At 39.0% G+C, this 26,651-nt stretch overlaps 1 protein-coding gene across 1 annotated transcript in view; it reads left to right on the top strand.

The window, feature by feature from the left end:
- LOC140123961 (transmembrane protein 132D-like) overlaps window positions 1-26,651 on the top strand; it is a 470,866-nt gene that overhangs the window by 308,074 nt on the left and 136,141 nt on the right. The window lies entirely within an intron of this gene.

Here is a 26,651-nt window from a genome sequence, read left to right as displayed (position 1 = left end):
ATGAGTCATGGTACCTGGGGCTGAGAGACATCGCCAGCATCTATCTGGGCAGGATGGGTATATCTTGTGTAATTTACTGGGGACCCAGTACCATCTTGAGAGCACTTTGTAGTTGGTTTCTTGCGCCTTACTTGAAATAGAGAGTTTGTGGCACAGCTCATATGCCTTGAGCCACTCATCCGTAGTGTATGTCTTGCTGCATTCGCCTTCCCAGTTCGCAATAAAGGGTGGGCTAGAGGAACCCCACTTGTCTAATAGGAGGTTGTATATCACAGATATGGCATGTGGAGTCTCTGTATTAGATGTGCATAGGGTCTCGAAAGGTGTTATGCTTCGGTGCAAGTTTGTCTTGTTTTTAATACTACGGTAGAAGTGATCTACTTGTTTGTACTCCCATTGTAATCGTGGGGTGAGATCTATCTGTGGTGATATAGTTTCTAGAGATTTAAGTGACTCAGAGTCCAGGAGGTTTTGAAAGCGAAGTGGGACTGATGTTCTTAGAGGGCGCAAGAAATCTTTGGAGATTCCAGGGGGAAAGTCCGGGTTCCCTGTCACTGGGGTAAGGGGGCCGTCAGGTGTAAATAGTGTCGTCTGCTCCGTGAATCTTTTTAACGTCTTCAATACTTGGGACGCTGTATAAGGAAGGGCTTGTAAGGAATGATTGTGTGTGTTAAACGTGGTTAGCCAAGGTATGGCAGATAAGGGAACAGGTGATAGATGGTCTTCTAAGCTCACCCAGAGTTTGTTTTTGCCATGGTGGAACCAGTCCAGAATTCTGGCCGCTGTAGCTGCCAAGAAGTAGCCCTTGTAGTCGGGCAAGCCCAGGCCACCTTGTAGTTTTCTGCGTATCAAAGTCTGTCTGGCAACTCTGGGTCGGGACTGTGCCCACAAGAATCGGCTTAAGAGGCTGTTGAGTTTATTGAAAAATACTTTCGGGATGGAGAGGGGGATGGTTTGGAATAGGTAGAGTAGTTTGGGTAATATTGTCATTTTTATACATCCTACCCTTCCCAACCATGATATCTTTTTGCTGGTCCATTTGGTAAGGTCTACTTTAAGTTTTTCTAGTAGGGGTGTATAGTTTAGTTGAAATGTCTTGCTTAGGTCAGCAGGGATACGAATTCCTAAGTAAGTAATGGCGTCTGTCTTCCAGGTGAATGGGTAATTAGCCGCGAGGGTTTGGGCAATTTTAGCTCCCAGATGCACTCCCATAGCTACGCTTTTAGACATATTTATTTTGTGATTGCTAAAGTGCCCAAATGTGTTGAGCGTCTCCATTAGGGGCGGCAGGGAAGTTTGTGGGTCTGTTAAGTAAAGGAGAACATCATCCGCAAAGGCCGAACATTTGTATTCAATGGGGCCTACTTGTATTCCTTTAATGTCTGTACGTTTTCTGATTGCTACTAGTAAGTGTTCTATGACTAGGGCATAGAGTAGTGGGGATAGGGGACACCCTTGCCTAGTACCATTACTGATTGTAAAAGAGGGCGACAGGGTTCCATTGATCCTTATGTTGGCTTGAGGTGCCTTATAGAGGGCTTGAATACGGGAAAGCATGCGTGGTCCTAGCCCTATTTGCTTTAGGGTTGCCCAGAGGAACCCCCAGTCCACCCGATCAAAGGCCTTCTCGGCGTCCAGGGAAAGCGCTAAGAAGGGCATGGATACTTGCGAGGCATGCTGTATTAGGGAAAAAGTCTTGAGGGTGTTATCCCTCGCTTCTCTGGTTGAGATGAAGCCGACCTGATCGAGATGGACAAGGGGGCCCACCACACGAGCCATTCTAACTGCTATCAATTTGGCGAAAATTTTGGCGTCTGAGTTAATGAGTGAAAAAGGTCTGTAACTAGGACAGAGCTGGGGGTCTTTCCCTTCTTTAGGTATGACAGTTATGTGGGCATGTAAAAATGAGTGATGAAAATGGCTTTCAGCTGAAATGGAGTTAAAAACCTCCGTAAGTGAAGGAGATAAATCCTGGAGTAAAGATTTATAGAAAGCGGCCGTGTAGCCATCCGGTCCAGGACTTTTACCTGCAGGGAGGGCCTTGATGGTTTCCTGGATTTCTTCAGGTGTGAAAGGGGACTCTAGTAATATTTTGTCACTGTCTTTAAGCATAGGTAACGCCGTCTCCTGTATGTATTGTGAGAGTGAGTGCTGGGGCTGCGGAGGGGGGAAGGAATGAGAGGGTAGAGGGAGGTTATATAGAGAACGGTAGTATTTAGTAAATGCCTCTGCTATATCCTCAGTTTTGTGGACAGTTTTACCCATTGCGTTTTTTATTGAGGGGATGTAGGTCGAGGTTTTCCTATCTCTAAGTGCCCTGGCTAACAGTCTGCCTGGCTTATTTCCCCACTCGTATAGTGAACGGGAGCATAGAAGTTTGAGTCTCTGTTGTTTGGCTTCTAGATGGGCATTAATTTCCTGCCGGGTTTGGGTCAGTTGTCTAAGGGTAGATTCCTGGAGGGTCTGTTTGTGCTGCGCCTCTAAGTTTTGAAGTTTTGTGAAGAGGGATTGCAATTTGAAACCAGCCTCTTTTTTCAGTCTAGATCCATGTTTCATGAGGATCCTTCTCAAGTTGGTTTTTAACATTTCCCATTTAATTGTTTCAGAAGTGGAGTCGCTAGAGTGGTTTAATCTATAGCTTTGGATATAGTCCTTCATTTCAGTTATACAAAGGGAGTCATGGAGAAGAGTTTCATTCAATCTCCAATTGAAAGGCCTACGCTGGGATGGAGATATTGAGAGTGTGCATGAGACTGGTGCATGATCTGACATAAACATTGTTTCAATCCTTGTGTCAATTACTACTGAGAGGAGATTGTGCTGAATGAGAATGTGGTCAAGTCTGCTGTATGTGTTGTGCACTGGAGAGAAGAAAGAGTAGTCTCTAACTTCTGGGTGCTGAATCCTCCATGCATCACAGAGCTGTAGTGAATGTAGGTCCTTTCTAAACCTGTTGATCTTATTGTATGGTACTGAGGATTTGCCCGCAGAAGAGTCAATAAGAGGGTTCATCACCATATTAAGGTCTCCGCAGAGTATCAAGGATCCCCTAGTGAAGGAGGTTAGACGGGAGAGAACACCTGTTAGAAAGCTTGTTTGACCAGTGTTAGGAGCGTACACATTTGCAACGGTAAAGATAGATCCCTGGATGTTGCATCTAATGAAGATGTATCTACCTCTCTCGTCTTTCTCCACCTCCAGGACTTCACATTGAGCGTCTTTATGTATGAAAATGGATGTTCCTTTTGACTTACTTTGTGGGTTTGTACTATGGTACACCGTGGGATAATATCTATTGTTTATCTTGGGTTCATGACCAGTTTTAAAGTGCGTCTCTTGTAGGCAAAGTACATGCGCTCTTTGTTTATGAAAGGAGTACAGTGTCTGGGAACGTTTTTCAGGAATGTTTAAACCTTTGGCATTATATGATACAATCTTTAGTTGAGACATATTGGTTAAGTTACACCAAAGTAAATTCCCTTTTTTTTTTTTTTTGATGTGTCAAGACTCGGACCTGACCTGGGGTGTGGATGGGGTAGGGGTAACGTTCAGGAAAGATAGGAGGAGGAAAAGAGGGGAGAAAAGGCTTGCGCTGACCTTGGGGAAATGGACTTGTGAAGAAACGTTAAGAGTCCTTGTTTAGGTCTCTTCTATGACAAATTATGCCTGTAGGCAAGTACCAACTGTGATACCGTATCACAGCTGAACCTATTGGGGGAACTGTGGGAACTTCAACTAAATATGGCTATAGGCACCACCTCGGGTAAAGATGCTCGAGGTGTATGTAGGAGTCTAGTGTCAGATGGAACGTGACGTCGCTACCGGGCAAACGGTATTTCTGTATATGTGTAGGATTGTTTTATTTACGGGACTTTTTTAAGAGTAATTAGTGCAAAGGGGAACCGGGGGAATTAGCAATAGGCAATCTTGTGAATCCTCAATATGGAGGATTAAAGAACAATCGCTCGTTCTAAGGAGTAGTGAGGGGATTATGTGATTGTGCTTGAAGTCCTGGATAGGACATTTTTCTAGCTTAGATAGTTATGTAGGAGTATATAACTAAACTTATTTCAAGAATGGTAACATAGAATATATACAATCTGAAGGCATTTGTCAGTTAACAGTCATGACTGCTGGCGAATGAGCCTGTTACAGGGAGGATTCGAAAGCAGTAGTACTGTCCATGCAGTGCATAGGGAGATCAGGAATATTTCGTGGTAGGCAAGCTCATGACCCCTCAATGTGGTGGTGTAATGAACCACAGGGCTCAAGCAACCACCATTATATCTGAAACAGGATCATGTGGTCACGCACCAGGACATATGAAAAACATTTGTCTGGCTTGTCGAGATATCTATGGATGTTAAGCAAGACGCATGTCTAATGCTTTAAATCGAATTAAACTCGATCTGGTAACAGATGTCATCTGTCAGCCCTCCTGTTCTCCATCTGGCTGTAACAAAGCCTATTTCAAGAATGTTAACACAGAATATTTACAATTTGAAAACGTTTGTCAGTTAACAGACATCCCGATCTCTGACTGCTGACGAATGACCCCGTCCCAGGGAGGATTCGAAAGCAGTAGAGCTGTTAATGCGGTGCATAGGGAGACCAGGATATTTCGTGGTAGGCAAGCTCATGACCCCTCAACATGGTGGAGTAGTGAGCAACAGGGCTCAAGCGTCCACCATTACATCTGAAACAGGGTCATGTGGTCGCGCGCCAGGGCATATGAGAACCATTTGTCTGGCTTGCCAGGATATCTATAAATGATAAGCAAAACACATGTCTAATGCTTTAAATCAAATTATACTCAGTCTGATAACAGATGTCATCTGTCAGCCCTCCTGTTCTCCATCTGGTTGCGGGTTTCCACGAAACCTTCTTCGTTGTGGACGTGGGGTGCCGCTAATGGAAGATGTGTCGGGGCCCCGGTTGGAGGTGATGGTCGTACGTTCTGATTGAAAAAGCGGTGGGTCGTTCCAGTCCGGGATGCGGACATCTGGTAGATCTAGTGAGTGGAGAAATTCTTGTAGATCTTCGTAGCGAGAGAGAGTCACTGACTTGCTTCCAGCTCTTGCATGAAGGGCAAATGGGAAGCCCCAACGATAAGAAATGTTCCTTTCTTGTAGGAGGGATAACAGTGGTCGAAGGATGGCTCTCTGGCGAAGGTTTCGGCGGGAGAGGTCGGGGAACAACGTAATTGTGGCTCCATCGAAATCCAAATCCCCTTTGGCTCTGGCCTTCTGCATTATCATTTCTTTGGTAGCGTAATGATGAATTCTACATATTACATCTCTAGGGCGGGCTGGGTCAGAGCTCCTGGCACGTAAAGCTCTATGGGCACGGTCCATTTCTATGGGTGTCTCCACTGGTCGACCCAATAGGATATTGAAGATACCCGTTAGAGTTGGTATTAGTTCAGGCGTCTGTGTGGCTTTGGGGAGTCCCCTGACCCTTATATTATTTCGCCTATTCCTGTTTTCCAGATCATCGATCTGCATTGACAACTGCTGTTGGTACATAGAGTGTTCTGTCGCCCTCTTCTGGACAATTTGTATAGTAGATGACATTTCAGACTTAAAGGCTTCAAGATCATTCAATCTCTCTTTTAATGTGGAAATCTCAGTGTGTACTTGCTGTAAATCTTGGCGCCATGCACCCATAAGATCTGTAGCTAGAACGTCCATATCTCTTTTGGATGGTAAAAGAGCTAAGAGTGCCTGTAGTTCTGGATAAGCTCTAAGTGTGTTAGCAGCTTCCTCTGGATGTGGAAGGTCAGGTCTGCTAGTCCCATTGATAGACGGGGTGTTTTGAGGATCAGGTTGAGAGTCCTGTGTGAATAGGGATCTCTTGGAGGGAGGGCTAGGGATATTCCCCTCTCTGTTTTCATCTGTCCCCTTTCCCTTGGGTGTAGTCAGTGGGGCTAGCGCTTCTCTCTGTTTGAGTGGGGGCGCCATATTGGCTCTATCAGCAGAGCAGGTCTGCTCCCTATCCCTGGGTTCCTCTGGGAGGACTGGTGTTGAGGTTTGGCTACTTGCCAGGGAGTTTCGGGGGTGCAGGGTGCCTGTACCTGTGGTCCTGGACCCGGTCCGCGCCCTCCGTCCACGGTTCTCCTTATCCCCCTGCTCTCCTGTCTGCCTCGGGGACGAGACAGCAGCCGCGTGGTGTGCCCTGCAAGATGGCGGCGCCCGCGATCCGAGGCGGCGGGAAGCGCTGCCCGTTGATGGAGAGCGGGCTTGTAGCGGGGTAAAGAAGTTGGAGATCGGTATCTCCGCGCTCCGGGTAGGTCCCTTCTTCTCTGGGGGTCTCTTTCTGTCCGGTTTCCCCATTAATTTGGGTGCTGGACGTCCCTTTTCCGTTGGCCTGGAGCGGAGCTCACTTTATGTGCGTGCAGCTCCTAGCATGGCAGGACACGCCCCCCCATCATGCTGTTGTTTGATTTAATTCATACTGTAAATCATTGTATTCACACTATAGATGAGCCTTTTCATGACAGTATAAGTATATATACGCTAGCCAGTGGTGAAGTGGCCTATGGAGAGGGTTCACAAACAGAGTTTAAAGGAAACCTACCATTTGATTTGATGCATCATGAACCAAACATACCTTGAGAATGCTGCAGCTACACTGATGCAGAATCAGATCTTGTTTAGTACTATGCTGAGTGGTTTTGCTGAAAAAACTATTAAAGAATTATGATTATGAAGCTCTGTCGCTTGTCTGCCTGGGCTTGCTTTTCCTTTCACATTAGTTATGCACTGCACCAGAGAATGATGCAATCACTGTTCTCTCTGCAAGGCAGAATAATCAATTGCTGCACCCTCCCTAGCTGCTGTGTATGGGTGAAACAGCTGAGGTTGATTAGTCCTTTCCTGGCTGTTCGGAAAGCTAGTGTGTAATGTGGATCCAGCTTTTCTAAGGTCCTGAATTTTATAATTGTTTTTTTCAGCAAAACCACTTAGCACTAGGATTAAACAAGATATGATTCTACAACAGTGTAGCTACAACATTCTCAAGGTATGTTTGGCTCATAATGCATGATACCTGTCATCAGCAATTGACCGTACAAACCACAACCAGAATATTGTCAAGCAGTGCAGCATCTTATAGTTATTGTTTCTTTCATGGTCCTGTGTGGTGTGTGGTCATCCAGAAAAACATCTTTGAAGTGAGATATAAATTGGTTGTGTAAGGTCAATGAAGAGGAGTGTTTAACAATGTAGTCAAGGTGGGGATCTCTGAACGCCTCCTCCTCTGTGATTGACATCATGCATCGGACTTCAGGAGATCAGGGTAGGGATGTCTTTGGAACAAGGACCATCATTTACAGTGAAGGGAACTTTCTTAGGAGGAGAGAGCTTAACTTCACAGTTAAAATCCCAGCCTCCTTGACTTTATACAACCAATTTTCATCTCACTTCAAAGTATATTTCCTCAATGATTCTATCATACTGGGTCATGAAAGAAACGTGATCTGGAAGGTGGTCAACTGTTTGACAAAATACTGATAGTGGATTTTTAGGTCAATTTTTGCTCACAGGTTCCCTTTAAGTACCCTATGGGACCTAAAACTTCTTGATAAGGACCATTGGAGTTCATTAATCTATTACATCCCATATAACATCAAACAGGACATCATATTTCAAGGTTATTTTTTGTACTGTTTAAAATATATCTTTGAATTGGTTTATATTAAAATAGGTTTCTTCAAGTCCACACACAAAATATATTTATATATATATAGTGCAATCTATCAACATTTATTCTCAATGGCAATCCTGAGGGACTCAGGTAATGGGGTAAAATCTAGTCACAGAGTCCCTTTAACCAGCCTTCCAGAATAGGAAAATTCAAAAACATCCAAATTCATTAACTCATGCGGCAAAACTCCCCCCTGTTCTTTCAATAAAAACACATAAATCAAAAAGTTAGAAGGTAAAATTAAATAAAAATGAATGAACGGCTCAATTTGAAGTTCCTTTGAAAAAACAGAGCTCTGCTATTTATATTCTTTTACTGGGGCATAAACTAGTGTATCCTTTTATGAGCAGAACATAATTTGTTCCGTCTTCTTAACATAAAGCAAAAGATTAGAGAGAAACATCAGTGAATGTTAATTTTAAGGAAAATTATTTCAAAGTCAAACCTCTGCTTGTCAGGGTGGTGGTTGAGGTACACTTGCATTTAATGGTTAGCAAGAGATGAAACATTGAACTACAGGTTTTCAACACGTTCTACCTTGCATGTGCTTAGGGTTTCCAGTGTTTTATGTTTGCCTGTAGAGTAACAAACGCTACTTCTAATGATGCTAATTGTAAGTGAGTATGATCTATACAAGTTATATTCTCATGCTCTAACTCTCATGTCTTATGATGATGTGTCATGAGAATCATAGCTTTTCTTAACTTACGTACAGATTATGTTTCCTAAAAATGAATATAAATAAACTGTTTGCATTTTCCAAATTTGCCTGTGGTTCTTTTATACAATCATTTTCAGGGGCAGATTGCAGTTACCACTAATTAAATTATGTGCTTGGTTTTGCTGTTTCAGCCAAACATTTGAAACCTTATGCGAGCAACATTGCTTTATTCTGGATGTAAGTCCCATACAATTCATGGAAATTATTTGTGCTATCTACTCAAAACTCATGGTTACCTTCAAAATGACTTTGCTCTGCAAATTCATCTCATAATGAAGTTATAATGATACAGTCGTGTGTCTGAAATGTTTGCCAAAAGTAATCACCCAGTTTATGCTGGCAGCAGTTTTTTCCTGGGTTTTACATAGATATCTTTTATTTTAATTGATCAAAAAAGCTGCTAAAAGATAATTAAGAGGTATCTGGACAGTTTTCCAACCATGTTATTATTAGTGCAGTCTGAACTCTTGCACACAGTGGGCAAAGACGTAAGTAAATCAGGTACTCTGTCTTGTTTAATTAAAATCTGAAGCTTTGTGCATACTGCTTTGCAAGATGAATCTACTTATGTCACTCATAATTTAAGTGTATTTTACAGTAGATACACAAATAGAAAGCACTCACTATACAATTGATCCTACAAATAATCAATTTCAGCGCATGGGCTGGTTAAAATCATAAAACAAAATGTGTTCATTTGAACTTATTGGTTTCACATAGGTCATTCCCCTTAATCATAGTGTCAAGGCAGAGAAAGAGGTGCAGGCCCTGAGTTTATGTAGTACCGTATTTTTCGGACTATAATAAGTTTCTTACTATAGGACACATCCCAGATTTAGGCTTCCAAGAAAAAATATATTTTACACCAATTAAAATATCCGTTGGCTGCACTAAAGCACAGCACACACAGCCTGCTCCATCCATACAGTTACGTACACAGCTCTGCATCATCCATACAGATACACAGACAGCCCTGCTACATCTATACATTTACACACACATCCCTGCATCATTCATACAGATATACACACAGCTATGCATCATCCATACAGATACACACACAGCACAGCATCAATCATACAGATACACACACCTCAGTATTATTCATACAGATATACACACAGCTCTGCATCATCCATACAGATACACAGCTCTGCATCATCCATACAGATACAAACACAGCTCTGCATCATTCATACAGATATACACACAGCTATGCAGCATCCATACAGTTACACACACAGCTCTGCATCATCCATACATTTACACACTCAGCTCAGCATCATTCATACAGATGCACACACACACAGCACAGCTATACACACACACTTCCCCTTTTCCCCTTCTTCCTACCATGTCCCAGCCCAGCATGTCCCCATTCTCAGCAGTATCAGACTTGTGGTGATGTAAGAAGCATGTGATCAGTCACATGAATCTGACTTCACCACAGGTCCTCTACCTGTAGGAGGGAGAGAGCAGTACAGAGCCTCTCCTCTCTGGGAGATCGGGTGCAGCTCTATATCATGTTTTCTTGCTTAAAAGTGCTTCTTATAGTCCAAAAAATACAGTACCTCTGTCCCTGCCTAATTGTTAGGCAATCAATGATATGTAATGCCTTGGTGCCTATTACATCTGAACACTTGATTATGCTTTGTTTAAGCTGCAAAGATGCGATGAGCAAACCTGAAACGCAACTTTAGTCAGTGCAGGTGCAGAGTTTGGTTTTGCCCTCCATGCTAACAGCACAGCCACCACCGGCAATGCGTGCGCGCTGCCATTTATTCATGCTTACACCTAAGCCGGTGGGTTCTGAGTTTTTGATCAGAAGCAACTGTAATTTAAGTAATTTATTTAATGGGTTCCAGGAGTTGTTTAAAGTGCACACTGTAATAGTAAGGCTTACTATGACATCTGGAAAGCAGTGGAATAAGATTTCCTTGAGGGCACAATCTTGTAATGCTGTCAGCTACATATGATATAGTGAGCACAATGTGATACTGTAATTTAAAAATAAAGTTCTTACATATTGACAAACGCCATAGGCTAATTGGAGGTCACTATAAAGAATGAATCAGTGATTAGTGATCTTTTTTTTTCGATGCATTCTGAATTTTCATTGGAAAACACACTAAGAATCTTTTCCAAAGAAACTGTCAAAATCTGTGGATTTGACAGATATTTACCTTTACTGACATAATTCTTTGTGTATGTTTCAGGGATGGAAGGCTTCCCACTGCTATATTATTAACATATGATGAAGTGCAGTTAATCTGGGATATGAAAATAGATACCGGTATATATTTCTTAGTACAATCAATTGCACAAAACTAGTCTAAATTATGGAATTCCTTGAAGGTGTATTCCCACAAAGACAAGATTTTTAAATATACTGACGATGATTTTGTGTTTTATTGATTCGGTGAGTTAGCAGAGCTGAGAGTGTCATTGTTTTTTATCAATGTCTCATTTGTCTTTTTCTATGAGTCTGGTACCAGTATAATGTTCAGAAACGAAATAAAAGTGTAGATAAACCCTGTACCCTGATAATCTAAGCACATTGGCAGCACACAGAATCTCAAAGCACAGAGGAATTATGAAGTTTCTGCTTAGAGAGTCCCGCTCAGATTCTTGAACTTTACACTTTACCACTTTTTTATATCCTACATCAAAATCATCAATAACCTACCAATCAGCTATATATTGTATAGAACTGGTGGAGATTTCAAGCTGTACTCTTGCAGATACTATATTTAATACAGTGGGAGGGGGAATACACAACCCGCTTTACCCCTCGACTCCCTGTCCCACTTCTTACTCCAACCACTCCAACTATGAATATGGCCAAAAGAATACTACAGTAAAATAAAACTTGGGCGGTGGTTTTTCCGAATCCGTCGGGTTTTTGTTCAGCCACACCCCCCAATTTCCATCGCGTGCATGCCAGCGCCGATGCGCCACAATCCGATCGCGTGCGCCAAATTCCCGGATGAAATCAGGGGAAATCGGCGCAAATCGGAAATATTCGGGTTACACGTCGGGAAAAACGCGAATCGGGCCCTTAGTAAATGACCCGCATAGTGTTTAATAAAATTGTTTCCTAGGAGGGTCCATTAATAAGGGTACCATTTTAATACAAAGAATGCTGGAGATTGCAGTTCTGCCAGTCCCAAAGAGGTGACTGAAGAGAATGAGTCACTTTGACCATTGTTCCTTTCAGATTGGGGAACAAGGACAACCACTATTCAGATCAATATGGGTCCCAATGATGGTAGGGGGGATATACAATATTGATGAGAAAAGTCTTTACTGCATAACTAACCCTTTGAAGCTAATAATTTTTTAGTTTAGAAATGAATAGTGGAGATGAAAATAATAATATTTGTAATATACTTCATTTTGTAAAGCAACTTTCACTCTTCTTCCTGCAGTGAGGAATCAGAAAGCCTTTAGAGGACAATCCCATTCAGACAAATAAGGAGGCTAATGATTAACTCTTTCTATATTTCCTTAATAATTGAGCTCTGTGATGAGATTAGAATATCCAGGGACCGTCTTTACAGATTTAAGTTAGTGGAAACAAGACAGAAAGTTGAGTTACACAAACTGCTTGAATAAGTAAGAAAGGCAGAGGAAAATGAAGGACAGAGGAATATATTTCTTTAATAATGTGCTCTATTTTTACCTGCACTATTCATTTATAAGATTTCGTGGAAAGTTTAGTTACATTTCAGAAGGTATAGTCTAGTAAATGATTTCAGTGGAAGAAATAAACATAGTCCCAGCTTGGGCTAGAAAACCACTTGTGCACCATAGAGTCATGTAACCTATTAAAATTTCATTCATACATTTTTGAAAGGACAGACAAAAGGCAACATGAGATATCAGAAAGGCCATCAGCTCATCTTCAAAAATTATATCTTCAGTATTCTACCCAAAGTTATGTTTTCTGTATTATGTAAGTGGGAAATTGTGGCTATGCAACACACTGCATGAGGACATGGGAATAGGATTTTATCACTCTCACTAATAACTGCTTAGTAACATTCCTAGAATGCATTTGCAGATAAATGCATGAAAAGCAATATAAGCCTAAATCTTGCTAAGAAAATCCTCCTGTTTAGCAGATTATATTTCCTCCTGTGTGACAGCATATTACTCAGAACCGTGATGCCTGAATGTGACATAAGCTTTTAATTAGACTATAAACCAGCAGGTGATCATTTGCAACAAAATTATATCCATTATTATATTTTCTGTAGCTAAAGAAATATTGTTATATTCATTTTATGTGGTCAAAAATAGCCTATGCTAATAAGTGAATATTAATTAGTAATAGCTAATTATATGCGCAATTTGTCAGATTCACATTGGTGGATCCCAGATTTCTCATATTGGAGAAATAAACATTCAGCTAAGGTAAGTAACAAGTTATACAAGAGACTTCAGTACATTCAATTATTCACCTACTTAGGGTGCATTTACACAGCCATATGAGGGATGTATATATGGCCGACGTATATACATAAGATATACGTCCCCCATAGACGGCAATGGCCGCACGCTCTGTATGGGAGCAGTACTGTGCAGCACCGTACTGTTCCTTAGCCGGGAGAAAGATAAAACATGTCCTATCTTTCCCCTGGAATACAGCGGTGTGCCCTATGTTTCTATATTGAGAGAGGAGGGGGTGAACAGCGTATGTTAGTGTGAATGTAGCCTTAGCAAAAGAAAATAAGAGAAATCCATTAAAGTAAAGTAATCTCTTTGTTTAATATTGTTACCTTCAATTATTTGCTTTTATAATCCTCATTCACACAAAAGAAAATAGTGGCAAAGGTCCATTGCAGCTGAACAGTGGCCTCAGCGACCACCCAGCTTACAGTACATGCCGTTATCAGTGCTGTGGTCAGTGATCAGCTGCATTGGACTTTGTAAGTATGATGTATACTGCATCATCACTTTAGTACCAGGAAAACTATTATTAGTATTATTGACCAAAGTAAGTAGCGGGTATCCGTCCACAAAAAATAAATGACAGCAACAATTATTTAAATTTCATACACCATAGATTCTAAACGGATTGTCAACTTTAAGCAAATAGTTGATATTGTTTGTTTAATGAAAAATTATAACATTTCCCATTATACTTTATAATTTCCTCATTGTTTTCTAGATCTCTGCTTGCTGTCATTCTATAGGGAGGTTTATTGTTTACTTTGTGTGGGTTCATTGCCAAGTGATGTTACACAGGTGCACAGGTCATTATAACACACAGCTCTGATTTCTCTCAGTGCTACTAATGAGATATGCACCTTAGTGACATCTTAGTTTTACAATTTACAGGGAGTGGAAAATTAGCACATTTTTCTTAAACTCAGAGACAATTTCAAGGCCAGTATAACACTGTAATTTTTTTTTTTTACATTTTAAGCAAATCATTGAGCTGCTTTTCTTTAACCCCTTAAGGACGCAGGGTTTTTCGGCTCATTTCTCGCTCTCCAACTTCAAAAATCCATAACTTTTTCATTTTTACGTGTACAGACCTGTGTGAGGGCTTATTTTGTGCGTAACAAATTTTACTTTCCCGTAATGTTATTTATTTTAACATGCCGTGTACTGCGAAGCTGAAAAAAATTCCAAATGTGGAAAAATTGAAAAAAAATTGCACGTGCACGTTCTTGTGGGCTCAGTTTTTACGACTTTCACTCTTCTCTCCAAATAACACACCTACTTTATTTTTCGGTTCGGTGCGATCGCGGTGATACCAAATTTCTATAGGTTTTATTGTTTTTTAATACATTTTCAAAAATTAAACGAATGTGTACAAAAAAGAAAAAAAAAATTTTTGCCATCTTCTGACGCTAATAACTTTTTCATACTTTGGCGCACGGAGATGTGTGAGGGGTCATTTTTTGAGAAATGAGGCGAGATTTTCATTGCTACCATTTTGAGGTCTGTGCGACATTTTGATAATTTTTTATTTCATTTTTTATGTTATGTAAAAAGGTGTAAAAGTCGCATTTCGGACACTTGGGTGCCATTTCCCGCCTCGGAGGTCACCGCCGCCCGTAACCGTTTTTATATTTTGATAGATCGGGCATTTTGGGACGCGGCGATACCTAAATTGTTTGTGATTTTTACTGTTTATTATGTTTTATATCCGTTCTAGGGAAAGGGGGGTGATTTGAATTTTTAATATTTTATAAATTTTTTTTTATTTTTTAAACTTTTTTTTCTTTTTTTTTTCACTATTTTTTAGACCATCTAGGGTACATTAACCCTAGATAGTCAGATCGCTCCTACCGTATACTGCAATACTTCTGTATTGCAAAATATGGTATTTTTGCAACACATTCATTACAATGAGCCGCTGGCTCATTGTAACGAATCTGCAGATGCCAGATAGTCTCGGGTCAAACGAAGACCCGAGGCTACCATGGCAACCGATCGCCGCCCCCCGATGACGTTCGGGGGCATGGCGATCGTAATAAAGATGGCGGCACCTGTGCGCCCCGCCGTCTTTTAGACGCCGCCGGCGACTTTGCCGGCGGCGTTGAAAGGGTTAGTAGGCGCCATCGGTGCAAGCACCGACCGCGGTTATTAGCGGTGGGGGTTTGCTGCAATATGCAACAACCCCCACCTCTGTATGAAGAGGACTCAGCCCGTGAGCCCTCTTCATACATCCCTTATACCTCTGTGCCTTAGAGCTACGGTGCAGAGCGTTAAGGGGTTAAGTATAAAATGAGATAATGAAGTTACTACTTATGCAGGGGAACAATTTAGTGACAGAATTTAATGCACCAGAAATATACATACCTCACCGCTCCCTTTTCATACATGCCATAAAAGTATCTAAGAAGGATCAAAAAATGTTGTTTTTTGTTTAGTTTATCTCCACTGTTATGCCTTAGACATTATGTATTTTTCTTCTATTTTTCTTTACAAAGCTCTTTATGTAAGACATTTAAAATGCCAGGATAAACATATTTACAAAATGTCACACAGTCACTAGAAAAGTTTGTAAATGAAAAAGTTGACACAAAAAGATAAAAAAAGAAAAGTTTTATAATTGCAGATATGTGGCCTTGAATAGCATTTATGTAAGAAATCAAAAGGTTCCATCTTTTTTTTCCCTTCCATTTCAAATATTTGGGAAGTATTTATCAAGCAGGAAAACAGGCATCAAAAAATCTGATATTGTTTTTAGTATAGTTAAGATTTACCAGAAAAATGTTGTCCCCTATACTGCTTTAAATACTGCTGTGAATAAGAACTAAAGTGAAGGTTACATAGGTTATTTTGTGGTGCATTTAAGACACACATATATTGTAAATCTAGAAAAAAGTTTTTACCGCCTTAGCTAGTTGAAGAATTCCTGTTGCTTTTAATAAAATAACCTTCTTGAGATTGGAAAACCTTTCAATTGTGTAAAAAAGTGGGTTACTTTACAGAAACTGCTTATATATAACAATGAAAACCTTAACACAATTAGTTAAAAAATAGGAAACAATGTTTATTTATACTTAGCTTCAGTTGATTAGTTTAGATCCTAGAGAGTCCCTTCCACAGCTTCTTAAGATAGCTCCACCCACTGCACCTCAAGAGAAAGTTGTGTGGCCTAGCTCAAAGGATCAACTTGGGCATAGAGATCTTCAGTCATCATTTTATGTGAGAAGCTTTGGTGGTTCTTATACCCCACTTTTAGCTGACAGGGCTTTCAGACCTAAGATCTGTAACTGATTATACACGGAGAGGCTAAATACACAGAAGGATGCTTAGATGTAAATGTGACAATGGAGGGTGGGGATATAATGACAACTGGTCATCACTTTATACAGACTAAGAGAAAAGATAGGGAAAGAGTTACAATGACGACTGGTAACTTTCTGTAGAAGCTACTGCAGGTCATTGACCTTTCGGTGAAAATAATCTATGATAATGTGTTAGTACTGAAAGGTCATGAATTTTTCAACAGACATACACTATGGTAAATGAAACTATTTCATTCATGGTATATCACATTGATAAGGCAAATAAAAATTAACCCTAGTACAAATAGCATATTCTATTTCAGTTAGCCACTAAAAGGTATCACAATCTCAAGCCGGTTTTATATTTGACCTATGTAAAAAAAATGGCAGAGTCAGTAATATTCATGTCCTGTATAGGCTCTATAAACTAAGTAACCCATGTGACTATAAACAAGTGGTTAAATTGTACATTGATATATAAGTCTACATAAGAAATATGGGATTCAGGTACACAATGCCAAAGGAATAGATTGGATCAATAAATAAATAAACATATAATGAGTAAAAAATAAATAAATACATTGGTGGAGTAAATACATTCATGTGCAAATAGATATAATTAATTGGCAGTAGCAGTGGTAAAATAACATAAAGTGGCATAACATTAAACCCATAATTGAATTAAGGTCTACCCTATACGGAATCAGGATCCTACCTGTTAGCTTGGGTGTTCTTTAACCTGCCAGAGCTGTCATGGTGTATTGCAAGGGGGATAGCGGGGGAACGAGGGATTATGAGGGATTGCAGAGGAGTTTGTGATTTTTGAATAAATAGTTGTAAAAGCCCCACAGGTTCAGCTGTCTGATATATCAACCTCTAAGATAAAACAAGTAGACCCAAAACCTGGAATAACTGAAAAAATGCATGCATAAATGTCCTGACTAAAGATAAATGACCCCCTAAATGTTTTTTCTTTAATGATACATTCGCACATGTATTTAATTTTTGGCTTGGGTTTTTCTTTATTTTTTGCGACTGTTGCGACTGTTGTCACAAAAATTGGCACAAATATACGCCTGGAAGTGAACAGCAGCAACAACATTTTTTCTTACTGTATTTCTAGACTCTCTAGGTATTTGAACTGTGGTCTGATCACTTATGCAATACACTCACCGGCCACTTTATTAGGTACACCTGTCCAACTGCTCGTTAACACTTAATTTCTAATCAGCCAATCACATGGCGGCAACTCAGTGCATTTAGGCATGTAGACATGGTCAAGACAATCTCCTGCAGTTCAAACCGAGCATCAGTATGGGGAAGAAAGGTGATTTGAGTGCCTTTGAACGTGGCATGGTTATTGGTGCCAGAAGGGCTGGTCTGAGTATTTCAGAAACTGCTGATCTACTGGGATTTTCACGCACAACCATCTCTAGGATTTACAGAGAATGGTCCGAAAAAGAAAAAATATCCAGTGAGCGGTAGTTCTGTGGGCGGAAATGCATTGTTGATGCCAGAGGTCAGATGAGAATGGGCAGACTGGTTCGAGCTGATAGAAAGGCAACAGTGACTCAAATCGCCACCCGTTACAACCAAGGTAGGCAGAAGAGCATCTCTGAATGCACAGTACGTCGAACTTTGAGGCAGATGGGCTACAGCAGCAGAAGACCACACCGGGTGCCACTCCTTTCAGCTAAGAACAGGAAACTGAGGCTACAATTTGCACAAGCTCATCGAAATTGGACAGTAGAAGATTGGAAAAACGTTGCCTGGTCTGATGAGTCTCGATTTCTGCTGCGACATTCGGATGGTAGGGTCAGAATTTGGTGTCAACAACATGAAAGCATGGATCCATCCTGCCTTGTATCAACGGTTCAGGCTGGTGGTGGTGGTGTCATGGTGTGGGGAATATTTTCTTGGCACTCTTTGGACCCCTTGGTACCAATTGAGCATCGTTGCAACGCCACAGCCTACCTGAGTATTGTTGCTGACCATGTCCATCCCTTTATGACCACAATGTACCCAACATCTGATGGCAACTTTCAGCAGGATAATGCGCCATATCATAAAGCTGGAATCATCTCAGACTGGTTTCTTGAACATGACAATGAGTTCACTGTACTCAAATGGCCTCCACAGTCACCAGATCTCAATCCTATAGAGCATCTTTGGGATGTAGTGGAACGGGAGATTCGCATCATGGATGTGCAGCCGACAAATCTGCAGCAACTGTGTGATGCCATCATGTCAATATGGACCAAAATCTCTGAGGAATGCTTCCAGCACCTTGTTGAATCTATGCCACGAATAATTGAGGCAGTTCTGAAGGCAAAAGGGTGTCCAACCCGTTACTAGCATGGTGTACCTAATAAAGTGGCCGGTGAGTGTATAATTGCAGGATCTTTCACTGGTGCTACAATGGCAGCCACGAATCCTTCAGTTAGGACACAGCAACTGGCTGACGCCATCCAATAATGTCACTGGGAACACTGGTTGGATCAGCGATGGCACTGCCCTTTCGGTGCCATCACTTAAGCGCTGCCATCATGTTTGGTGGCACCTTTGGGGTTAATACACATGATTGGTGCCAGCACCAATCACTGGTGCCAGCATACAGATATGTCACATGTTGGTAAGGTGTTATACCTATATCAGCTTTTATAACATCGCATTCTAAATCCCCAATTCCACTATACTGGGTAGGCATTGTACAAGATTCTGGAGGACTCGACTTGCACAAAAGGTATTTGGTGTAACAGACTTATAGTGTGTGCCATAAGATGGTAAAATAGAACACTACTTTAGAAGAAAAATGCAGCTGTGATGAATTCCTGAGCTACTAAAACATCATTATGTAAGTACAGCAAAGTGATAAACTGCTAGGAACTCCAGTTAGTTTTAGATCCATTATTCTTTTTTTTAATATAAATATGATACAGTTTTGACAATTTTTAAACCTTAACAAAGGATTGATGGACTAAAAGACCATGCACAGAAGTTATCTGTGGGACCCCCTGCTCTTACATTTTAACAAAGGAAGTTCAAATGCTTTGAAGTAAACTACCGTAGAATGTGGAAATAACCTGTCTTTAATTATCCGCAGAAAAAAGCCAGGAGACAAATCAGCTGAAACAATTGTTATTGTAAAGTGCAATATAATTACTATAATTACTATAAATCCAGCATCCAATGCCAGGAGGTTAGAGTTATACAACTACTGGAAATACCTTCTGTTTATTTGTTTTATTGTTGTTTAAAAAAAAAAAAAAAACATTAAAATATAATGCTGTACCCCAGGGCAATATACAAATATTATAGTCAAGAAGAATGGACATTCCATGGGAAAGTATATGCCCTATATTTTTACATTTATGGATTGAAATTTTAATTTTTGGAAGAGAGTAGTGTCATTATATTACAGCCAGTACTCAGTATTGAGTAATAAGGGGTTGGACTGGGAACTCTGCATTCATTCATAAGGGTGCTGCTGATATCATTTAAAAGGGTGCTGCTGATATCATTTATAAGGGTGCTGCTGAACTCAGCATTAATTAAGTGGAGGTTACTGAGCTTTATTCTAGTAAGGAAAATAATATTCTACATATTAATTATTGACATGGTTGCTGTGCTAAATATTAGTTAGTATCGATACTGTTATACTACGTTTTAATCAATGGGGGATGCTGTGCTAGTTATTACTTAATAAGGCGAGATGGTTCTCTGTTAAATATTAATTAATGGGTGTTTCTGTGTCACATTTCCGGTAATTAATGAGGGTTTTGTTTTATATATCATTTATTGAAGCATACAGGGCTACTCATATATTAATGAGCGGGGTCCTAGTGTGCTTCCTAATAATGAGGGGGTCCATAGCGTGAGGATGTACATGGTGTATGGTGTGGAGAGGTGCTGAAAGAAGCTAAAAACACCCAGACAGCAAACTCATCACACAGGTTACAATTTTGACAGTGTCTGAAACGACAAGTTACAGTTTAGCTAGCGTGTGAAACTATCCGCACAATTTTTTGTATTTCATTGAATTTGGAATTTTTCTCCAGGTTCTTGGTAAATTGCATGGAATATTAAATAGTACTAATAGAAAGTAGAAATTGTTATGCAGAACTCAAGACTGCAAATGTCTCTGCAAACATAAAAAGTCTTTTGGTAAGATCGGAGAAAATAAACAGAAACACGTAAACGGAAAAGAGCATCAATGGCACGAGGTTAAGCAAAATAATCACAATGATTTACATTCTCAGGTGTTCCTAAGTAGGAGAGGAGAATTTCCTAGAGCCATACACCAACCCCAGTCAGAACTCAATTCATAGGTGTCATGGGGGTATTTATTAACTACTCCTCTACAGTTCATATATGTTCTTGCTGTCAGGTTGGGCCATTGAAGTGACTGCTGCACATACTTAGACTAAACTCCAGGAAGCTCAATGTGAATACCCCGAGCAGCCTGGCAACTATTAATATTTAGGAATGCTTATGTGTCCTTACAGAGGCAAAACTTTGCAATGACTGGAAAAGTAGCTTTATTGTGTTTTTTTTAACTATTTGGAGTATAGATCATTAGTGGATGGTTATGTTTCCTAGGAATTAAACAAAATCAGAACATCTTTTCTTATTTGTGCAATTACAATTACACATGCCAATATTACAGTGTGTGCAGTCAGCAGCAGAACATCACTATCATAGTTGTCACTTCTTGTCACCCATTAATTATCTCTAGAAGCAGCAGTAAAGAGAACATACCTTGCAGATAATACAGTACTGATACATTCTCTTCATACAGAATTGCATTTCTTATTTCTGGCTATGACACACACTGTATCTGTAGGCAGACATCTATATTTAAACCATTTATGTTACAGTTCATTTCAGTCTTACTTTTCATTGTTACTCTGAGGTACTTTTTCAAAAATACATTTTTCGTTTATTTTTTTGCCTGTTATTTTAAGAGTTTGAGTCATTACAGGTTACAATACCACATGAGTCAATTTTTTTTTGTTTCTTGATGTTATAGCACAGTACAAAATGAGTTTTTAATGTCCAATACGGATAGAAGACTCATGCAAGTAGTTGCATAAACATACATATACAATACATATTATTGTATTTGTTCTTTCTGGAAATGACACACACTGGCATTTTTTATTGGCTTTGCTCCAGTTTTTTAGCTGAATTTTTTTTTTGTTGCTGAGCCATGTGCATCATATTTATTGTTTGTCAGTTCCAGAATTTAAGCTTCTTTTCCGACACTCACAACCTTTTTTTTTTGTCGCTCACTTTGGGTGGTTTCTTTAATACCAACACTTTTGCTTTTTGTTGGTCTTAATATTCTTCAAAATTTGTGCTGCAAGTCTATCAACTTCTAAACCTTCTTGAATGTGGTTTGACATTTCTGATGCTCATATGTTCTCCTTCGGTGCAACACAATATCAAACAACAGTGAAAAACACAGATAAAATTGGGTACTAAAAAAATAACACCTAGAGCCAAAAATAATAAATGCCCCTACTGTATTTGTAGGGGAAGTTATTTATGTTTACACCATAGTTAAGTTATAGTTTAAGACTTTTACCCATAAACATGTAAAACTTTTCATCAAAGGTTCATCTACAGTATGTGTAGCCCCTTCAGAACAAAGCCACTTCGGACACAATGGGGATTGTTATTAATCTACTTGAGACAGAATACTATACTAACTTAATTGGCATCCTGAATACCTTGTGCCATTTATATCATGACTTTTAAACCATTTGTTGACACTTTTATGACTAGTACAAAAGAGGGGCTTGCCTTTAGAAATGGGGCAAATTTTGGCACAATAAACTGGACCACTGACCGACACTGATAAATCTTCTCCGTTGGTTCAATATTGATGGTTGAGTTTTTATTATTTGTGAGAGGGGTTGTATTTTTTGATAATACTTTTAGTAACTATTTAAATGTATCTAAATGTATCAAGAAATTCAAATTGGGGGATAAAACTCATGTTACAGCATAAATACTGAGACATATTTCCTGTGGGTCAGTAGGATCCAGCTAATGTTATAAATGAGAACACTTATTTTGAAAATAACATTAGTTTTTCCATGGCCTTTGTGGCCATATCCAGAACATATAACATTTTCAGGAGGTGACAAAAACACACACTTCTAGAATTCATTGGGGGTCATTTATCTTTGTTTTTGAGACATTTTTGGTGCATTGCAATTTTTGCGCCTTTTTGGGGACATTTTGAAATGTCCTTCGGACATTTGTTTTTCATCAGTTAAACACATTTATCTTCTATTCCAAATGTGCTAAATGACACAAATGACATTTATAATTTAAAATTGTCTCAAATTTGCGACATGTTTTGGCACAAAAAACTCCAGACTAAACCATACTTAAGGGAAACTTAGAAAATGGAAAGAAGTGACCTGAAGCATTTGTGTGACATTTTTGCAACATTTGTAACAAATGTCTCAAAAAAAAGATCTTTAAATGATCCCCCATTTAAAACAGGGAAAAAGTGAGATTGATAAATTACAAAAGAAACAGATAGAAAAACGACAGGCAAAAACTAACCAAAACAGAGATAAGATAAATGACCCCCATTGTTTGGTAATTTTTATGGCCTTTTAATGTGATATATTTAAAGTTTAGGTTACTAATGGTTAATATCACATGTTGTATTTCTTTTTTTTTTTTTTTTTTACATTTTTTGAACAACAAGGTAAGGTACAAAAAGCATTTTTAAAACCTTATGCACATGAAAGAGTCATGCTGAGAGTTGCAGAAACAGGTTACCTTGGCTGCTCTGTGTTATTTCTGTAACTCCAGTAAAGGTGAATTGAAGTTATGGATTCAGAGTTCTGTTTCTGCCACTCCAACCACCTCAGCATGGCAATAGATAAACAGTTAAGATGGGAATACTCATTTAAATGGTAGCACATTGGATGAGGTTTATCTTTTCTCTTTCTAGATTTCCTGTCAGTCTCGTTTCTATTTTAGCTTGTTTCTTATTCTGATTTACTTAAGGTAATTTTTCCTTTTGTTAAAATGGACCTTTGTTTATTAGTATAACATGTTTGCCTGGCAGCCAAGTTCACCAGTTGAGACTGGGCAATCGTTTGCATATTTTTTGCTACTTCTAAAAATCCTATACAATCCTAAAATCCTATAGACTAACATGCTGCAAAACATCTAGATAAAAAGATAAATAACTCAAGTCCTGCACAATGAGTTGAAGTGCAAATAATCGAAAGTTTAAAAAAATGTGCAAATTTTAAATTGCTCATAAATTAGAGGATTTCTCATAGTTTTTGCCTGTCTTTTTTAACTATCTGCTTCTTTGGTAATTTATCATTCTCACTTTTTCCTTGTGTTAAATGTTTTTGTTTTTTTTTTACAAATGTCGCAAAATTTCGTATAAATGTCTCACATCACTTCTTTCGTATTTTCTGAGTTTTAAAATATAAATGCCCCCGATTGTGTACCTTCTAACCAATATTAGGGAGAAAGAGACACTATGTGGGATTTATCACTTGCTGTAAAAGATATATGTTGAAACTTCATCCTCCTGATACATTCGGCGGGCAGTCAGACAATTAGCAATAGTTAGTGAGCAGGCATGGAGAAAGAATGCACACTTGGCATGAAGGCAGCGTACAGGATAACTAGTCTCAATTCCTGGCTGTGCAGAAAACTGATGTACAAGCTTTGATAAATCCCTCCTTTATGTGCCTTCATTTGATCCCTCAATTATTGATACTGAGTTATTCACTCCTAGGGGGTCATTTATCTTTATTTTTCTTCCTGTTTTTTTCTGTCTTTATTGAGACATTTTTAGGTGCAATTCCAGATGTGCTAAATGTCGCAAATGTCTCAAAAAGGGATCTGAAAAAAACCCCCATTAAACACAAGGAAAAAGTGAGATTGATGAATTACCATTGAAGCAAAAAATTCTGCTTTTGAGAAACATATTTTATTCTACCCTATGTTCATTGTTTTGGAATTTTATTGTTACATGTTGTTTACGTTAACCTTTAAAAAAATGTTTGGTTAATGTCAAAGTTATTCTTTCCATACTATATTTCATTGACAATTTCTTCTATACCATAAGAGTACTTATCTATAAAAGCATTTATTTTAGCGTAAAAGCTTTGAACTATTAAATAACGATGTGGTCTTTAGAAAGGGCTCCCCTGTGTTTTAGCTAATAATCACTTTAGGCATTCGTTTTATAATGATTCTGAGATTGTAACATATAATTTTCAGCTTACCACATAAAGGTAGATCATTTTATTTCCTTTACTGCCCACGCTATTGCTGTGATCAAATTTCAAAGACTAGTGCGCCGGTTTTATCATTCTCCATAGTTATTTCTAAAACACATAGGAAGGTTTTCAGGACTTGTATAATTGAGCAATTAAAATGATTTCCATAATCTGGGGAACCTCTTTGTTGCTAGGTTTGTTTCACTCCACAAAACACAAATTGAAATATCAATGATATACCGTACAAATTTAAAAAGGTACACATCCAAAAGTGGCACACATTCTAAAGTTTTGTTGTTTTAATGTTATTTACTTTATCCTTTTTTAAAAAAAAAAAAAAATCTCACTAGAATGTTATATGTTTTTGAATGTAGGTCAGAAATTTATTCTGTAATCTAAAATATCTGCATAAGAGTCTAAGGGGAAATTTATCAATGTAGTTTCACCAGGTTTTCAACTATTGATTTCCATCAAAATTTGCAACCCAGTGCATTTTTCTCCTAATTAGGCCAGATTTATCAAGTGATCCAAATGCAATGGGAAGATCTGTGAAGTTCTACTAAAAAGTTGAAAATTTAGATACAAATTCAATCCAGTTCCCTCCTGGTTTAGGGAATATTTAGAAATTAAGCCCCTGCATTTGATGTGGAAGTGAATCTATCTTTGGAATCTTTCAGTGAAAGAGCTTCAAAACCACAAATCCGTAGAGCCTTGGGATTTACTATTTTTGCACCTTTTGCCTCATAACCCTGGTTTACAATGTGAGCAGTACATTGATAATACGTCTCATTGTCATTATGCAATCCAGGACTGTTTGCTCATTTTGTTGCAAGATAAAACATGACCTTAATAAAAACTGTTCTAAAAACATATATTGAAAATGCTTTATCCATATCTAACAATAAGTAGAGCTAATAATTTACTTGAATAGAGTTTAAAATAGGTTATCATTGTTACTTTGATTTACTATCCAAAATAATGTGAAAGGTGTCACTTTTCATATTTTTTTTGTCCTACACAAAACTTTGGGTGTGACTGTGTAGAGAATGGGGGGCAAGCAGGGGTGGAAGGCTGGGAGGGCAGGGCCGATTCCAGAGCTGTAATGTATGGAAGACAAGCTGCCGGGGGGGGGGGGGGGGAAGGAGCTCTTCGTAAGGTGAGTACACTTTTTGTTTTTTTTTCTTGACTCGAATATAAGCCGAGTTAGGGTTTTTCAGCACATTTTTTGCAGTGCAGCAACTATCAAATAATAAATCTAATCCTAAATGGAAGACCTGTATATGTGAGGAGGGGAGGTCTTGGACCACAGGGGAAGACAGACAGGACAATGAGCCCTTAACTGAGCCCTCCAAGCTGTCATCTGCCTACTTACCATTCTAAGCGGTGGGCAGTAACTGGGCATTGGTCCCTCCCTCCCTAAGGTCCTGAAATGGCTCATGCATACATCTGTATTAAGAGCAAGAACAGATTTTTGGGGATTTCATGGGTGAAGGTCTTTCTCAGTATACAATTTGGTGGGTGGTTGGGGTGGCCAAACCTCCTATATTATAAACCACTACTGTGATGCTACGAGACATGCACCTGTGTCACATCACATGGCCATGGACCACTTGAAGTAAACAATGACATTTCCAATAGAATAAAAGCAAGCAGAAATCTACAAAATGTTGGTGAATTGATATAGAAATTATTTTGGAAAATTGAATAACTTGTCATCATACAAGTAATAAGATTTTCTAAAAATGTGAACAACCCTATAACTCTCAGACAGATATGAAATGTTAGACAAATTAAAATGTTTAATAATCTTATGAATTATGCAAATCAAGTTGTTTAAAACACAATGGGTGGATTTATTATCTCCTATTTATTAGAAAACTGGCTGAAATTTTTTTCCCCTTGCGGAGCCTCTTGTGCCTTATTGATGAAGTGTTGTGCCCCTATTTTGGTGGTTTTCTGACTATCACTATTTTTCTGACTTGTTTTGTAGTGCAGTTTTTGGCAGCTAAAAGTTGCTATTTCACCTTCTTTAATAAAGAGTCAGATTTTAACTTTTTGGTTCGTGCACATTAATCCCTTGCAAAAACAAACATAGATCCCACCAAAAAATATAGCACATTTCCAGTGCCACCCTGCACCCAAATTAATAAATGCCCCCCATTGTGGGTAGGAGATTATCATGTATTTTATGCCATACCTAACGTA

Source organism: Engystomops pustulosus, chromosome 1 (assembly GCF_040894005.1).
Source record: "Engystomops pustulosus chromosome 1, aEngPut4.maternal, whole genome shotgun sequence".
Lineage (NCBI taxonomy): Eukaryota > Metazoa > Chordata > Amphibia > Anura > Leptodactylidae > Engystomops > Engystomops pustulosus.
This window is presented reverse-complemented; position numbering and strand designations above follow the sequence as displayed.